At 44.1% G+C, this 18923-nt stretch overlaps 1 pseudogene across 1 annotated transcript; it reads left to right on the forward strand.

Moving 5' to 3' along the window:
* Positions 1-4348: 4348 nt before the first annotated feature.
* On the forward strand, positions 4349-17919 carry LOC148519717 (speedy protein 1-A-like; annotated as a pseudogene). The gene is made up of 8 exons (XR_015878912.1): positions 4349-4373; positions 5452-5625; positions 13085-13155; positions 13414-13500; positions 15258-15494; positions 16052-16265; positions 17206-17312; positions 17466-17919. The product of XR_015878912.1 is annotated as a speedy protein 1-A-like (transcript).
* Positions 17920-18923: the final 1004 nt, after the last annotated feature.

The following is an 18923-nucleotide window of genomic DNA, read 5'->3' on the forward strand; positions in this document are numbered from 1 at the left end:
GTTCAGCAATCTGTCATCTGCATACAATGGTCTCCTAAACATATCTGAGCAGAAGATGCATGGCTAAACAGGTGCGTCTGTTGTGTTTTATAGCTGTTAATGCTATGTTCCTCTCTGTACATGTCCTCTGATGTAAGTACTTAGTGTGTAATATGCCTACTCTACTTGTGAGCGAGCCTGACCTCAAACAGCCGGTTTTCCAGTATGTTGGCACTATATGATCACAGGATCTTCAGCCAACATATGTCAGAGTTAGCTATCCATGTTTGAGAATCCAAGATGCAGTCTCTGGTTTCAAGAAGGGGGAGCTGGCAGAAAATCCGCACAATAAAGTATAGCACCCAACATGGTGCATGAAGAGGTGCGCATAAGTGCAAAAGGGAATAACGAAAATATAGAGCAAGAGCAACTTGTGTAGCCAGTATATAGGGTTAATATATGGCAAATACTCTGGTGGGGTCTTAACTACAACTTGATAAATTCCTCTCCACAAACTGCACATAAGGGAAGGTTCATCCAACTGCTGGGATCGTTATCCTCAAGGGTGACACTGACACGGAACATATAACCCTTGGGTGCATAGGCGAAACTAGACATTTGGTAATGGGTGGTCTAAGTTCTTAGACCACCATTATGCCAAATAGTAGTACCCACAGTTCCTATTATGCCAAAGTGCACTGACACTTTTATATTAAACCAGACCGTAGTGCTCACAGTACATATTATGTCAAACAATAGTGTTCACATAACACAAATAGTAATATATATATATATATATATATATATATATATATATGCTCAGACAGCGAGACCTGCTGGTACACAAAGCATGGAAGCAGTTTTTCCTATCAAACCCGTTAGCCATAACATCTACATGTACTAATATTAGTCTCTGCATAACAAAGGGCATACCACGCCGACCATGATGCTCCTATCTTATATCAATACTTTTATGTATGATTTTGAGATTTTTTTTTTCTATGTATATTTAACGGCATATACAGCCTCATCAAAATGCTAGCATATTACATGCAGCTGTACATTTATAATGAATAAGTTGTTATAAAAAGATATCGGTTCGTCAAAGTAAAATCTGATACATTACACACTTATAGCTGATATAAAGGGAACAGTAAACTTTGTGATGACAATTAAAAGTAATATAATAATGCAGGAGGGTATAGAGCCTCAGTGCCTTTGTAGTAGTATGTCTCATACCCTCAGTCAGGAGCAGAACTACTAGTGGTGCTCCTGGGGTCCAACCCCCATTTACAACACATCGCTGGCCGCATCACCATTACCTGTGACAACACCTTATGTGGCCAGTGATGTGTTGTAATTTGAGGTGCTCCCGTTATCGCCCCCATCATATCTCTGTTTTGCGTTCCATTGTAATGTCTATGAGGTAAGAAAAACACCACGAATATCCCCCGGATGGCACCATCTGGGAGTTGTCTGCACCCGGAGTATGATCTTCATCTACCCTGCCCACCAATACTCTCCCCAGAACAATTTGCCAGCTCTCTTGTTAGAGGCCTAGTTGTGGGTATCTGTTTCACAATCAAAGACTGTAGGAACTGGCCCCCCTAGTGGCATCGGCATCAGATTATTTAGTCTGCTCTGCTTCATGTCATTCCTTACACAGGTTTTAATTTGTTTTAGAGTAAACATCCTCTTTGTAAGTGGTACTTGCAGGTATAGTCTGTCCAATAGCAGCTAAATTTGGAAAGATTCTTTGAGCTCAGTTGTTGAATATGAATGTTATTTGTTTTGAATCTAGATTTTGTTAGTACTCTAGTTCAAACAATTTTAATGCAACTTTCCATTCTAGTTTTCCATTTTCATAGTTTAAGAGCACGCGCAGGACTTCCATTTTTAGAAAAATGGAATCGGTATGTATTACTGCCGGCCGCATGGCATTTGACAGTCGGGAACCTGGCAGTCGGCATTTTGACCGTTGGCTTCCTGACTGCATCCCATAGGTAATATCTGGCTGAACACAAATATAATTTTTAAGAGTGGCCAGATACTGCACAGTTGGCTTTTGCAAACATAACCTTTCTAAGAGTGGCCCAAGTGTTGCACAGATGCTTTTTGGACATGCACAGCTTTTTTTTTAAAGAATGACTCAGATACTGCACACTTGCTTTTTGGAAACACTAATATTTTTTAAGAGTAGCCCAGATAATGCCCTGCTTGCTGTCTGGACTCAGATGACACTGCTGCCCAGATACTGTCTTACTTGGCTACACAGACCAATGTCAAACATACGGCAGCTGAAACGCAGAGATTAAGGTCTGGGGAGGTTCCTGGCCATGGACCCAAAATTTTGATGTTTCTTTCCCCGAGCCACTTAGTTATCACTTTTGCCTTACGGCAAGGTGCTCCATCATACTGGAAAAGGCATTGTTCGTCACCAAACTGTTCTTGGATGGTTGGGAGAAGTTGTTCTTGGAGGATGTTTTGGTACCATTCTTAATTCATGGCTTGTAATTTTACTTCAGGACCATCAGTCCTGTGTCATGCCAACAGTAAAGCATCCTGAGACCATTCATGTGTGAGGTTGCTTCTCAGCCAAGGAAGTGGGATCACTCACAATTTTGCCTAAGAACACAGCCATGAATAAAGAATGATGAAAAAAAATCCTTCCAAGAGCAACTTCTCCCAACCATCCATGATGGAGCACCTTGCCATAAGGCAAAAGTGATAACTAAGCTCGGGGAACAAAACATCAAAATTTTGAGTCCATGGCCCGGAAACTCCCCAGACCTCAATCCCATCAAGAACTTGTGGTCAATCCTCAAGGGGCGGGTGGACAAACAAAATGCCTCAAATTCTGACAAACTCCAAGTATTTATTAGGCAAGAATGGGCGGCCGTCAGTCAGTATGTGGTTCAGAATTTGATTGACTGCATGCCAGGGCGAATTGCAGCGGTCTTGAAAAATACAGTATACTTCAAGGCCTAAGTACCATGGATGTCATTGTGAGACTTCTCTAGCCTATATACATTTATACTACTGTTCATACTGTTGGCATTATTAAAATGGAAAACGAACCAAGTTCAATAGGGGTAATTTATAACAACATACCGCAATGCAAATGCTATTTTGTGATGCTACATGCACAAATTGTGGTGGGACTTTTGCAACAACATGCAAAAACAGTTTGTCTTGTAGAATGAGATTTTATATATATATAGATATATAGATTTAGATATTTTATATATAGTCCAATTAGTTCGGCACTGCAGACAAGGTAATACGGGGTGCCTTCCTGTAATAATATAAGATGATATTTCCTGTAGTAGTGTATGACAGCACCACATAAATAAGAAAAACTGAGGCGGCAGTCCCAGCTTCAAAACATGGATTTTTAAAGTGATAAAGATGAAACAATGCATACTGTAGGTACAGATAAAAAAATCGACGTTTCAAGGTCCTAAGATCTTTTCATCAGGACTGTACTTAAAACAATTTGAAATAGAGAAGTGAGGAGGAGTTGGTTCGGGATGGGTTATGTGTGAGGTGTTATGATCCACCAAGTACCGCAAACCCCCCGACAACGATACAGGAGCCCCTTTGGGCAGTCTTTTCACAGATGTTGGCCTGCATTGTGGACCGTCTAGCGGTCCCGGCTGCTTTTCCTCCTATGGGGTTACCACAGCAGCCTGTCATTCCCTCACAGGGACTACCGCTAATTACGCAGACCCCTCCTGTGTCACAGCAGGCTGTTATTATTCCCACTCCGGGATTACTACGGGGTATACCTCCACCATAGGTGGATGTTTTATCTACTTCAGTGCAGAGTCTGGCAGCTTCCTCTACAGCCATTCAGACCATGTTACAGAGTGAGAGACCTATACGGTCAGCTAAGCATTCTGTGGTGTCATCTCAATCCACTCAGCTATCAGAGTCTGAGATGATGTCTGATGACGGAGAAGTGGCTGACACTTCTAACCAACTCCTCTTTGCAAGAGGGGGAGACTAAGGGCCGTAATAAATTGCCGGCGAAAAGTTCTTGCCGGTGACGTCATTTCGCCAGGCGAGAACTTTTCCCTGTTTTCAATTGCAATTCTGCCAGTGTAAAAAGTCTGCGCCTTGTAAACAGTGGACAAGATTCGCCTCTGAAAGGACGTGGAGAAAAGTGCAGGTTTGGGGTGCAAAGTTGCAGGAACACCCGTACAGCCTTGGGACAACCCCCCAAAGGTAAACTGCGTAAAAAAAAGTACAAAAAAAAACACTTTAGATCACCCCAAAATAGTACTTTCGTTTTGGGGGGGGAAAGAAAAACAAAGTTGGGGGACAAACTTAAAAATTAGCGAAATGGACTCCAGGGGGTCCCCCTAGTATGCCCAAGCAGGTGCTTGCTGAAGGTACGTTTTTTTACGTTTTTTAAAAACGCACTTTAGCGATTTTAAACCTAGCTTATACCCATTTTCATGTACCCCAAATTTGCTGGGACTACTTATTTTTCCCCCCAAAAAACTGCTAAATGCTATTCTTCACCACTTGTGCAAAAACCCTAAATAGCACCAATTGAGAGCATTACAGCATCCCAAATACCTTCAGCAGGGCTATTCGGGGGTATCCATAGTGATCCCCCATGTCAGTGCATCTTTTGGGGGGTGTCAGGCTGATTTCCTCAAATCTGACGGTACTTTTCGCCGGGACGCGTTCTCGCATTCCTTTGCAGTTGCATAGGGCGAATCGCGGTGACAAGCGCAATACTTTTCTGGAGGCAAAACTGGCGATGACGTCGAAAACTCCGGCATGTGAAAACCACAGAACTTTTCGCTGGCAATTGAATATGGGTCTAAGTAAAGGATTAATATTCCTGCCTTGGTGCGTGCGGTCAGATCCGTATTGGTTATAAAGGATGATGAGACAGCCCCTAAATCCAAACACCCTCTGTTTAAACAGATAAAGGTGATTTTGGCAGTATTCCCTCTGTCAGATCAGCTAGTGGATCACATGGCTGCTGCCTGGCAATCGCCTAGTAAGAGGTTTCTACCTGAAAAACTTTTGGCCTCATGTTACACATTTCCTGAGGCTCATTGTAAAAAGTGGGAATCACCCCCTGCAGTGGATTCACACGTTACAAGATTGATTAGAAGTGCAACGTTACCTATGAAATCTATAATTTCCTTTAAAGATCCTACAGATAGGAAAGTGGACACTTGCCAGAAATCAATACACTCTCTTTCAGGAGATGTTGCCTGCCCGTCCATGACTATCTCCTGGGTATCTAAGGCTATAGAGAGTTGGGCCGATGCACTTGAGGACTCCTTCCTCTCGGAAGTTTTGGAGAATTAGGTGTCGCTGGTTGGCCACATACAGGATGCGGCGGCATATATCAGTGAGGCTGCTCTGGATACTAGTCTACTGAGCTCCGGGTCTCGGCCGTGGCCGTGTCTGCTCGCTGTTCCCCGTGGCTGCTCTCTTGGAGCGCAGATGCCGATTCTAAGAAAGGCCTGGAAGCCTTACCCTGTAATGGGCAGATTTTGTTTGGTCCAGACCTGGACAAGATTGTTGACATGTTGGCAAAATCAAAATCTGTGTTTCTCCCTTCAGCAGCTGCTCCTTCAAAGTCTCGAACCTCCTCCTTTAGGTCCTTTCATCCCCAAGGTAAGTTCAAAGGGCAGTCCTTTCCTAGACAGTCCACCGCCAAGAAGGCTTCCAAGCCTAAGAAACAGGCTGGAGCTCAAGATGTCCTGCCTCCAAATCAGAGAATAAACCCTCAGCCTGACTGGGCGGGCCTCTCTCTGGGGGACCCCAGAGTGGGAGGCCGACTTCTTCAGTTCACCCAGTGCTGGTGTCAAACCACCAAGGACACTTGGGTAAGAGAAGTGGTCTCTCACAGATACGCCCTCTTATACCTTCAAAGACCTCCTCATCAGTTTTTCTGCACAGGCCCTTGTTCAAACAAGAACAAGGCCTTACAGATCCAGAAAGTCATACAGTCCTTGCTGTAGGCAGGGGTAATTGTGCCAGTCCCACTATCCCAGCGAGGGACTGGTTACTATTCTACTCTCTTTCTGGTGCAGAAACCGAATGGATCTCATCGGCCTATCCTCAACCTCAAATCCCTGAACAAATTCCTCAGAGTGCCCAGGTTCAGGATGGAAACCTTACGCTCCATCATACTGGCTATGGAACCTGGGGATTTTATGGTATCACTGGATATTCAGGACGCATACCTACATGTCCCTAGAGAATGCCTTCTCATCAGCGTTATCTCTGGTTTGCTATACTATAGAAACACATCCAGTTCAGGGTGCTACCCTTTGGCCTCTCCACAGCTCTAAGGGTGTTTACCAAAGTTATGGCCATCATGGCGGTCCATCTGCGGAATCAGGGTATCCGACTACTACCATACCTGGACGACCTCCTTCTGTTGGGAAGTTCTCCAGAAATACTTCGCAAACCACCTGCAACTGACAATTGCCTTTCTACAGGGTGGTTAATCAATTGGAAGAAGTCCTCCCTGAATCCCTCACAGAGCATGATTCATGTGGGGGCCCTCCTGGATTCTCAACAGCAGAGGATTTTTCTGACTTCAGACAAGATCTTCTCATTACAACTACGGATACGCAGATGCCTCCACAGTACAATACACTCGGCGATGCAGGTTCTGGGATCCATGGTGTCCACCTTCGACATGGTGAAATATGCTCAATTTCATTCCAGGCCTCTGCAGGGGCTGATCCTATCCAGGTGGAATGGATTGCCCCATCGGATCAAAGCGCAGACAATAGTGCGTCTGTCTATGTCTTGGTGGCTACTGACGTCACATCTAACCAAAGGTCGCCCCATTTGTATCCCGGACTGGTTACTCCTAACAACGGACGCCAGTCTTCGGGGCTGGGGTGCAGTGACCGGTCCACATTGTTTTCAGGGTCGTTGGACAGCAGTCGAAGCAACACTTTCAATCAACATATTGGAACTTCGTGCCATGTACAAGGCCCTCGAGATGGCCAAACACATACTTCTTGGAAAATCAGTGCAGGTTCAGTCCGACAGCGCCACCGGTGGCTTACATCAATCATCAAGGAGGCACTTGAAGTTGGGCATCAATGACAGAAGTGTCATGCATTCTGCACTTGAAGTTGGGCATCAATGACAGAAGTGTCATGCATTCCAACATGGGCAGAGTGTCACCTCCCGGCCATTTCGGCAGTGTTCATTCCGGGAGTTCTCAATTGGGAAGCAGCCTTCCTCAGCTGTCAAGACGTGCATCCAGTGGAATGGTCTCTTCACCAAGAGGTGTTTCAACTCCTAGTGGATAAATGGGGCCTCTCAGAGGTAGATCTCATGGCCTCCCGACACAATCACAAATTACCGGTGTACAGGTCCAGAACAAAAGATGCTGAGGAAACCTTGGTGAATGCCCTGTCAGTGAGGTGGACCTTCCAGATTGTGCACCTATTTCGTCCCGTATCCCTGCTTCCTCGGGTTCTTCGGAAGTTCAAGCAAGAGGGAGGCATGGTCGTGCTGGTGGCTCCAGCTTGGCCCAGACGTCATTGGTACTCAGATCTTCAAAGTCTCTCCTTCGACACTCCGTTCCTGCTGCCTCAACATCCGGACCTGTTGTCTCATGGTCACTGCCTTTACCCGGACCTGGATCATCTGTCTTTGACGGTGTGGCTCTTGAGACTTCCCTCCTAAGGTCCAAAGGATTCTCTAGCTCTGTCATCAAAACAATGCTTAGAGCGCTTAAGCCAGCTTCTGCTAGGATCTTCGGAAATCAGACTCCTTATTTGTGCTCTATGGATTTCACACGAAGAGATGGCCAGCCAATAAGCAAACATTGGCTAGATGGCTTCGTATGACTATCTCAGAGGCTTACACGCAGGTTGGCCTGCCTGTTCCGGCTTCTGTTAATGTTCATTCTACTCTGTCTGTGGGTCCCTCATGGGCAGCTCGCCGTTGCGCCTCCGCTGTTCAACTGTATAAGGCGGCCACGTGGTCTTCTGTCCAGACCTTTCTAAGGTTCTATGCCTTTGATACCTTCACCTCTCAGAATGCTTTCTTTGGCACCGGATTCTACTCTCAGCGCAGGAGCATCCCCATCCTTAAAAGAACTGCTTTGGGACATCCCCAAGGTCTCCCTAAGGAGCCTATGGACCCTGAAGAAGAAAATGAGAGTTATGGTAAGAACTTACCTTTGTTAACTCTCTTTCTTCGAAGCCCATAGGGTCCACAGGGCACCCGCTCTGACGCACCTGGCTTCAAATGGGCTATGTTGCTGGTCACCGATTTTCCGTCTTCTTCTGTGTGAGAAGTGATTCTTGCATGTACCAGTCTTCCTTCTCTCTTATCCTCCTCCGGCCTTTGGCTTATTATGAACTTAGGTGCCTCTGGCTTGGGGGGGGTATAGGGAGACTGGACCTAATGCATCCTGGGAGCTGAAAGCTTTAATTGCATGGTGCCTGGGTTCAGTTCCATCACCTACACCCCAAGGTCTCCCTGTGGACCCTATGGACTTCGAAGAAAGTTAACAAAGTTAAGTTCTTACCATAACTCTCATTTTTGGCTGCTCTTCAGAGGGCTCCTTTTGAGCCATTAGAGACAATGAAATTAGGTGGTTAACTTGAAAGGTAGCTTTTCTTTTGGCGATATCCTCATCTCACAGGGTTACTGAGTTGGCAGCCAGCTCCCCCTTTTAATTTTCCATGCGGACCAGGCGGTTCTCCGTACATCGCCGTCCTTTATTCCAAAGGTGCTTTCACATTTTTACCTAAATCAGGAAATTGTTGTTTCAGTCTTGCATCCATATGATATATAGAATCCCTTCCGATTTCTGGATGTGGTTCAAGCACTTCGTATATATATATATATATATATATATATATATATATAGGAAGGACTGCTGCTTTGTGTAAGAAAGACTGTCTCTTAGTGCATTACAACACTCATAAAATAGGCTGGCCAGCATCAAAGCATTCCAATGCTGTTGGATTACTGCAACCAACAAAGCAGGCTTACTGTATATAGCTGTGGGTGAGTCTATTCCAGATCCCATTTGGGCACACTCATTTTGGACTGTGAGCGCTTCTTGGACAGTTTGACAGGGTGCCTCAGTTGAACAACTGTGCAAGGCAGCCACCTGTCCTCGGCACACATGTTTACTACATTTTATCGGTTCGACATGTTTGTGGCCAAGGCTGAGAGTTTTGCTTGCAAGGTTTTGCATACAGCACTGCCAGTGCATGATCCCCCCTCCGTCTTGAGGCTTGCTTTGGTTAATCCCACCGTCTGTGTTCCCCAGTTTTGGATAAAACAGGAAAAAGTTTTTTCTTAGCGTAAAATCAATTCCTCTGAATCCAATCTGGGGAACATGCAGTTAGTTCCCTCCCTGGTGTGTGATTTAGATGTTATTTTTTTTCTTCTTCACTAATTTTCTCCTTTTAGCTTTACTAGTCAGATAACTGAGGAGCTAGGGGAAGGTGAGGGCATACTTGCCTACCCTCCCAATTTAGCCGGGAGCCTCGCGAAAATCGGGTGCCGCTCCCGGGCCCCCGGAAAAGCAGGCAAGCCTCCTGGCAGCCGACGACCCCCCCCCCCCCCCACGATTGTATGATAATCCCCCGCAGCGGGGGGGGGGGGGGTGACACAATTCACGCCAAATCGGCATTGTGCAGCAGGGGCTTTAGTACATCTCAGGGCCGGCTCTTGGGGTGTTCGACCAGTGAGGTCGAACAGGGGCGCCATCCCACTGTTCCGCTGTTCCACCCGTGGGCCAAAGTGGCCCGTGGGTGGTCAAATCGGGAGCAGCCCAGATCAGCATAGGCTAGCCTAATCCGTCCCTCATTTCCCTCTACACCCACCACGGACCATGACTCTTTCTCCCCCTTGTAACAGACAGAAGTGGGGGGGGCATAGGCATATGGGGTAGGGGGTGCCGAGTGTGCCAAACACACCCTAATATTGACATCACGTGCTGCATGCTCACCCTCTGCAACCAGCCCGCACAGCCGAATGTTGCTCGGAGATACCCCCCTTCTCCCCCTCTACTTTGAGGTTCCCCTGGCCCAGTGATACTGTAGATCACCTTTCTTCCGCATCTGCTGCACTTAAAAAAAAAAACGTCATGTAAGGACCAAATGTCAATTCTATGATGGCATTGGGCACTTTCGTCACTCTGGGCACAACAAATATTTTTATGTCTGCACTCTGCAAGCAGGAACCTTTGTTCACAAGCTTGTTTCCAGTGGAACAGCTGAAATGGTGACACAAGTCTGCTGCTGCTGCTCCTTGAGCACAAATTCAATCTTGCAAAGATTTCAGACTCCTAAAAGCCTGACTGTTACAGGTAACACCCCATACTATTTATGTGCTACCACCAGGATTAGAAGGTCATTGTACCTCCCTGCACTGCCTTATTTTCTGCTACAAGTGGACTTTATACAGGGAATTATAGCTACATTGCTAATTACATCTGCTTACAGATTCAGCTAGTTACAAAGGGATTTTATATTAATCACATCCTGCTGTGCTAATGCTTTTGCTACTAACTACATTCATTTATAGACTGTCATTTCTCCACAATACCATTGATATATGCTGGATGTATATATCATTGATAATGTGGGAGTTAATAGTGGTAATGAGGGAGGCAATATTTATGTTGAATGGAGTTGTTGATGACACTTTGCTCTTCATTTCTGACCTTAGGGGATGTTAAGTGCTCCAGGCCCCCCAAAATCTTATTCCAGCTTAGACACACCGTGATGCTACTCCCCAGGTCATGCCTTCACCAGCTAGTGAGGATGGCCTTGGACGCAAGGGCCGCCTTCCCAAAAGCCGCCACCTCCCCCCCCTTCCATCACAGGCTGTCAGGTAGATAAGCAGGAGCCTGCCAATGTGAACAGGGTGTACTGTGTGTTCTATTGTGGTCTAATGTGAACTGAGGGCACTACAATGTGACATAATGTGAGCCATGAGACATAAAATGATCATCCGCTGCGGAGAGAGGTGTCACACTTGAAGGATTGGGGCTTCTTCAACATGTTGCTACAGTATAGGGCCCACAAAGTTCTATTTACACCCCTGTAGCATCTACTCCTACATGCTGACTGCTCAGCCCCCGCAGTGATATATTTCCACTTTCAATAGTGCAACCAGAGTGATACGAGGATGGAGAGGGGAGGACCTGCAGCAGTTCCTAAAATGTTCCCTTAAGTTCCTTTTAAATTCCCAAATCTTTATGTCCCTAATACGCCCTTGCCGCTTACCATTACTTGTTGCTTTAGCCTTGCCTATCACTATGTCTCCAAGTATAGTGATGTAATAATCCTGCCTACTTTGGTGTTAGTTCCGCCTATAGTTGATTTGGTGCCGTCCATGAGAGGCCACTTCCAAAAAATTTCCAGGGGCACCTTTACTTCCAATCTGTCTGTGTGTGTGTGTGTGTGTGTGTGCATATGTATATACATATATATATATATATATATATATATATATATATATACATACATAGACACACACAGATGTGTCCTCATACATCTAGCTTCCTTGTGCGTTAAATAGCCCTTCTAGTAGCGCCATGCTGTGGCATGACTCAGTAGCACTAAGCATCTTTTTGTGCAACTTTTTACCTTGAAATGTGTCTTATTCTCACAGCAATGTAAATAGGTAGCACATTCAGCTTGTGCTGATTAAAATGATATGCAGCATGATATTCTGTAAGCGACTGCGGGTGTATTTGCATGTAAAATGCTACATTACAGTGTCAGTGGCTGTAACACTGTAATGTAGAGTTCTGCATGCAGATACATATACAGTATATACAGTACTGTGCAAAAGTTTTAGGCAGGTGTGGAAAAAATGCTCCAAAGTAAGAATTCTTTAAAAAAATAGAAGTGTTAATAGTTTATTTTTATCAATTAAACTGCAAAGTGAATGTACAGAAGAGAAATCTAAATCAAATCACTATTTGGTGTGACCACCCTTTGCCTTCAAAACAGCATCAATTCTTCTAGGTACACTTGCACACAGTTTTGGAAGGAACTGAACAGGGAGGTTGTTCCAAACATCTTGGAGAACTAGCCACAGATCTTCTGTGGATGTAGGTTTGCTCAAATCCTTATCTCTGTTCATGTAATCCCAGACAGATTCAATGATATTGAGATCAGGCCTCTTTGGGTGCCATATCATCACTTCCAGGACTCCTTGTTCTTCTTTACGCTGAAGATAGTTCTTAATGACATTGGCTGTATGTATGGGATCGTTGTCCTGCTGCAGAATACATTTGGAGCCAAGCAGACGCCTCCCTGATGGTATTGCATGATGGATAAGTACCTGCCTGTATTTCTCAGAATTGAGGACACCATTAATCCTGACCAAATCCCGAACTCCATTTGCTGAAATGCAGCCCCAAACTTGCAAGGAACCTTCACCATGCTTCACTGTCGCCTGCAGACACTCATTATTCTGCCGTTTGGCAGAAACCAGCGGGACCCAGGTACACCCATCTACTGTTCGGAGAAGTCTGTCCAGAAGTAGTCTTCATGGAAGAATTGTGGCCAAAATCATTACCTTTGACATGGAAACAAGACCAAACGATTCAACTATGCACGAAAACATAGGAACTGGGGTGCAGGAAAAATGGCAGCAGGTGCTCTGGACTGATGAGTCAAATTTGAAATATTTGGCTGTAACTGAAGGCAGTTTTTTCGCTGGAGAGCGGAACAATAATGAGTGTCTGCAGGCAACAGTGAAGCATGGTGAAGGTTCCTTGCAAGTTAGGATTAATGGCCCCCACAGAGCCCTGATGATGTTTTGAAAGCAAAGGGTGGCCAAACCAAATATTGATTTGATTTAGATTTCTATTCATTCGTTTTGAATTTTGTTGTATTGCAAAAAAGAAACTATTAACACTTCTATTTTTGAAACCATTGTTACTTTGCAGAATTTTTATACCCCTGTCTAAAGTATTGTATATATATATGGTATGTACTACACTATGGCAATAACATTTCGAAGGACAGCTCCATATACAATTATGTAGAATATACACTCTCTCACAAGTTAATATAGAGGGCTCTGACCTTACATAAATGTAAACATTGAATATCTTGCTGAGTTATCATTACAAAGAATAACTATATCCAAGACTTCTTGCTCTGGGTCACCGGCCTGAGGATGTCAGACAAGGTATTTTCACATTTACAGTGAATAAGATGAACATGACAGCACCTGACAGGATTTACCTCTATCTATATTAATATATGGCCTTACAGTGAGTGTAACCGGCCTAGAGATACACTTTATCTCAGTATGGGTTGGGATGTAACAATGAACATCGACCACTAATATGTGTGTAATGGGGCAGTGATTATACTGAAAATAAATGTGAGTTGCTGGATGATATATTTTGCTATCACAGCCTCTAACACTTATCTATCTCCCTAGTACCTCGTTGCGACTGTACTTGTCTACTATAAACAGGCAGGCCTGAGGACGGAGGAGTATGGAAAGAATTTCTTCCCTGCCCTGTAAGTATCTTATCAGGTAAATGGCTTGCAGGGCCGTAGCTAGGGTAGTGCGGCCGGTGCCATCGCACAGGGCACCACAGGTCAGGGGGCGCTGTTTGGGCCTGTCAAATTTCTGTTTATTATCCTTCTCACTTGTAGCTTCCACTTATTTCATCCCCAGCATCTCCTGGTCTCCCCTATCACTTCCCTGGCCTTTCCCCATGAGGCCATTCCCCTTTTTTGGGTGTATTATGTTCCTTTGAAAAATGAGGGGGGCGCCAATGCTCTTTCTGGCACAGGGCACCAAATAGTCTAGTTACGGCTCTGATGACTTGGAGTAGTTTTATCCCAACTGATTACTTCATATTCATAATACAATTTATTGTAACTTTTGGCTCACTAATTACAAGCCCCTTCCGATAGACCTAGCAGGCTCCCTCTTACTCAGGTATCTCTGGACTGGTATAAATTGTTAGCATTATTAGGGCTGGCAAACACCAGACTACAGAGGTGGGAGCTAAATATTAGGCAGGTAATTCATTATAAAGCCAGATTAATACAAATCACCAAAGAGAAAAGAGATTAGCCAAAGTCAGATTGTACACGGAGGTAAAAAAAAAAGTGTAAAGTGAGTATGAGGAACCTCGCCGAGGCCACCCTATAACTGGCAGTGCCCATATCATGCCATCTACATGAGGTTTCCATCCATTCTCATGCACACAAATTGGCTTAACCCCATTTCTGCTCCTATCACCTTGTGTCTCTTCTGATATACAGTTCTACTTACTGTTTCTTATTATACTATATGTACAATGTTTGTCTCTTGCTAACTGTCTATGGCCCTGATTCAGAGCCACTCGTAAGCGGCAGCTCGTTCGCTCCGAGCGATGTTTGCCCAACTGCGCATGCGCGAACCAGTCAGTGCGGCCGAAATTCATGTGCTCGCAAAATAGCGAATGCCTGCAATTTTGAGTGACAGAATGAGGCGTATGTGGGTGGTAACAGGGGAAGGTGCTTGAAAACGGGGAGTGGAGATCCGATCGCAGGCGTTCTTAAAGGTCAAAACGGGCGTTTTATGGGTGTGCATATTTAAAACAGCAGCATCATTGACCACGTCACTGGGGTTTTTTTTAGCCAGAACTGCTCGCAAAATTGTGGTAGCAAAAACCAACCACAAGAATAGCGAGCAGTTCATACCCTGTTCGATGTACTCGATTAATCTAATAAATAGCGGACATGACGTAGGATGCGAGCGGCCAGGGGGCGTAGTTATCCAAAAAACGACCGCTAGTTTTGTTCGCTCGTTCAGACCTAGAGGCGTGAACAAACCGCAAACAGTGAACGGTTCATTTGAATAGCCACCCCTATTTTCTGGACGAGCGAGCGCAAATAGCGAACGGCTCTGAATCAGGCCCTATGTTCTATGTGTTGCTCTAGGATTTCAGCAAACCAGGTGCAAGAGGATGAAGAATTCCAAATGGAAATCTACCCCTGGGCCCTTGGATGGACCTGGACAAAGTAGAAGGAGCGTCTGCATCAGAGAAGAAACATCTTACTGACGATGACGGGCTACAGAGCCAAAAGTCAGGGGACAGCAGTATGTAAAGGTAATTGTAGGTGGTGCCACCATACTGCCCAGACTTGCATCAGTTGTAATCTGACATCTTGTGAGTCAGTTTGAACACCTGCTAGACTGCTCATGGCGACGTGAATTACCGGAGTTCGAACAGGGCTGTATGTACAATGTTTGTCTCTTACTAACTTTCCATGTGTTGCTCCAAGTTTTTAGCAAACCAGGTAGAAGAGGATGAAGAATTCAGGATGGAAATCTACCCCTGGGCCCTTGGCTGGACCTGGACAAAGAAGAAGGATCTCCTGCATCAGAGAAGACACATCTTACTGACAAGGATGGGCTACAGAGCCGTGGTGATCTGGTTTGTAATAATTAGGGATAAGAGATTTATGTTGCACCTGGTAGTTTATATGGAAGTTAAACTATTCAGCATTGTCTATAGTACTGTATAATAGAAGGGATGGGTTTGTAGCTACAGGGTGGAGACTTACTGCATGCTCAATTCTGCAACTCACTTTCTATGATTTGGGGTTTAAACTAATAACCTTTATTTAAATTATATTAAAGGACTATAATTATGTGATTTACTGTATAAAATATTTTTATTATAAAGAAGGATGAATTTAGAGATAACAAATTAAATTGTCCACTTCAAAGGAGTTACATATAAATTTTGTATTTGAAACTAGGTTATAAATACCACCTGATACATCCCACTCCTGCCCCCACCTAATATGTACACTGGGTCTGACAGGTGAGATATCATCATCCACAGCCAATGTTTGTTATACCGTCCCCATATAAAGATAACAGAGTTGTGTTAAACGTGAACTGAAGAGAAAGAATGGGCAGCTAGATGGGCTGTGCTGTTCTTATCTGCCAGACAATTCTATGTTTTTCACATCATGATCTAAACTAAATTCACAATAAAACTAAAATTACAGCTGTTGGAAAAGAGTCTAAGCTGAAAAGATTAGTTTTATGGATGCTTATATCATTATAGATCATGGCGGAAGACCCTACTCACTGGGTCTGGGTGAGGACTCAGGCAGAACATCACAGCTGGGCAATACATTAGTATCGTAGGAGCCAGGAAGAGTACAAAGTGCGAGGCCCAGGGAGCAGCCCTCTATCTTGCTTCCTATGCAATTCCACTATGAGCCGTCTAAGCCAGTGGGAAGTGATCAGGATCAACATCCACCAAGGACAGTCGGATGGTGAGCCCGATACGGTTCTTATTGTCATTGTACCTTAAACATCTCTGGTGAGTAGAGGGTGAATCAGTAGCGCACGCAGGGGGGCTTTCTGAGTACCCAGAAACCCCCCCTGACAGATTAGAGAGCAGGCATCATGCGCTTAAGCTCCGCCCCCTCACGGCAAAATGCCATGATTCGCGGGTCAATCGGGAGGAGGCGGAGCCAATATGACGCACTTCCATTAGAATCTCGTAATTTGGCTCCATCCCCTCCCGATTGACCCGCGAATCGCAGCAGTTTCACGCTAGTGGGAGGGGCCTAATGACATGATGGTGCCAGCCTGTCAGGTCTGCAAGGTTGTAGCGAGACCCGGAGCGACGGCTTGCCCGTCGCTATCCGGGTCTCGCGCATGCGCACGACGGAGCCGCCTCCGTCATGCGCACTGGGCCAACATCGACCCGCTTGCGAGCGCTCAGCGCTCACGAGCGGGTCTGAATCAGGCCCTGAGTCCGTAAAGTACACAAGTACCTTATTTCTGAATGTGTTTGGTTCTATAATGTGGAAACACATATGGCCACAGGGAGTACTTTAGATCTATAAAAAGCTTCTCCCCTTCATAGCTCAGGTATAACTATACAAATGTCATTCTGTAAAGATAAGCACAGAGATATTAATAGAATCATTCACTGATTATAAAATAAGCTAATTTTTTTAACTTTTTATTATTATAAAAATTATTTGGAAGATAGACCGTGTTTAGTAAATTTCATGAGCCCATCACTCATATAATCAGACTGTTAATCTCCTCTGTTAATGTAAGGGGAACAAAACACTGTGCACACTCTCCAAAACTAGGGGATGCCCCTATATTTATTTATATAATCCCATTCCAAAGCATGGAATCTCCTTCCTGCACTTAAATGCACAATTATTTGTACTCATACATCTAATCCACCCTTAGAAGGAACATCCAACTCCTCCCATGGCAAATCTATGAATCTTTGAACATGCGGTCATCTTGTCCTGCAACTTCATTCCCCAAAAAGCTAAGCACACTTGCACAAGTAGGTGAGTAATATGACACAAGAGAATTTGCACTGCAATATTAAACATTTGCCGTTTGGTAATTACCCTTTCCATGTGTACGTTAAGAATGATCGATCTAACACCTTTACATATACATAAAAGTGACAAGCTAACCACTTGTATGTGTTTTTATAGCAACAAAGATCAAGAGCTAAGAGTTTTCCACCCCAGAAGACCAACTGACCAGAGTGGAGCCTCTGACCCTGGAACGCCCAATGAAGAAAGAAGACCAGATGACTTAAGAATAAACATTTTACACCATATACAAGATAATAACACTCAATAGAAACAGCATCAAATATATCTATTACTCCCTTTAGTATGCCCAGAGGAAGGGCAGTACAGCAGCCATGGTTTCCTCCACAAGGGTTTTTTTCCTGTCCTGCGTGCTGCTGTACACTCTCCGTGATTGAGAGGGAGTAACTGCTTATATATTATAATATAGTCAGTATTTTTGTATATTTTATTATTTAGCATCATTTAATTAGAACCTAGTGTTTATAACATTTTAAATTATTAATTGAAAAATATAAATAAAATAAAAAAATTAGTTAAAAAATCACATATAAGTAGTTTATACTAGATCTAACATACAACGTTTTACTTTGTTATATATTTTATTATTTAGCATAATTTTATTAGAACCTAGTTTTTATAATATTTTAAATTAAAAATTATAAATAATAAAAACTAAAAATTAACATAAGTAGTTTATAATAAATTTAATATATAAAGTTCATCTATCACTATGTTGAAGTCATTTATTTGTGTATTTCTGAGTTTATAGTTTGTTATATTAATTGAGATAAAAAACAATAAGATGAGTGATTTTGTGATGTTACTGGTTATGAAATCTAGCAATGACAGCAGTGTGATTCCTATAGGGTGTACAGCTTGATATGACATGTGTTGCTGCAGAGCACAATCCTTATGGTTACCGCTGTCTGCCAAGCCTGTAAAGGTGGTCACACGTGCCAATTCTGCTGCTCAGTGCGTATGCCATGCAATAGGAATAATGCCCAACTTGGGCATACATGATTGTAAGAACATATGCAGCCTCATTGGTGTCTGTTAATTCCAGAGGAATATGACCAGTAGGAGACATCTGCAGTCAGCTTCCGCTTGCAGTAACAAACATACCAAATACTGAGTCTATTGATTATGTTAGGATCATTAATGAGCCATCACTTTCATCTTTAGACATGTTCATGCCCATTGCAGATAACTGTGTTAGTGCAGCGTGTATGGCCAGTTTAATAGAAAGGTTGTAGAGTGTCATCTTGCTTGGTGTGTTTCACAAGAGCACTCCTATTGTGTGATATTCACAACAATAGGTGATATGAAGTATATAAGGGCCCTAGACAGGGGTGCAGCTAGGTAGGGGGTCAGAATGAGTATGTGCCCCAGGTGACTGAGAAAGGGGGCACCAGCGGGGGAGCCATGATCTCAGGTGGGATAAGGGATCTAGAATTGTATTTTTATGTAAATCTTGGAGCAGGGAGGGAGAGTAATCGGCAGTGTATCCTTATCCCCTTACACTGCAGCAATAGGCTGCACAACCCCTGTATTCCTTCTAATGGCCCCTCCTCATTC

Source organism: Taudactylus pleione, unplaced genomic scaffold, assembly GCF_031769625.1.
Source record: "Taudactylus pleione unplaced genomic scaffold, aTauple2 ptg000184l, whole genome shotgun sequence".
Taxonomy (NCBI): domain Eukaryota; kingdom Metazoa; phylum Chordata; class Amphibia; order Anura; family Myobatrachidae; genus Taudactylus; species Taudactylus pleione.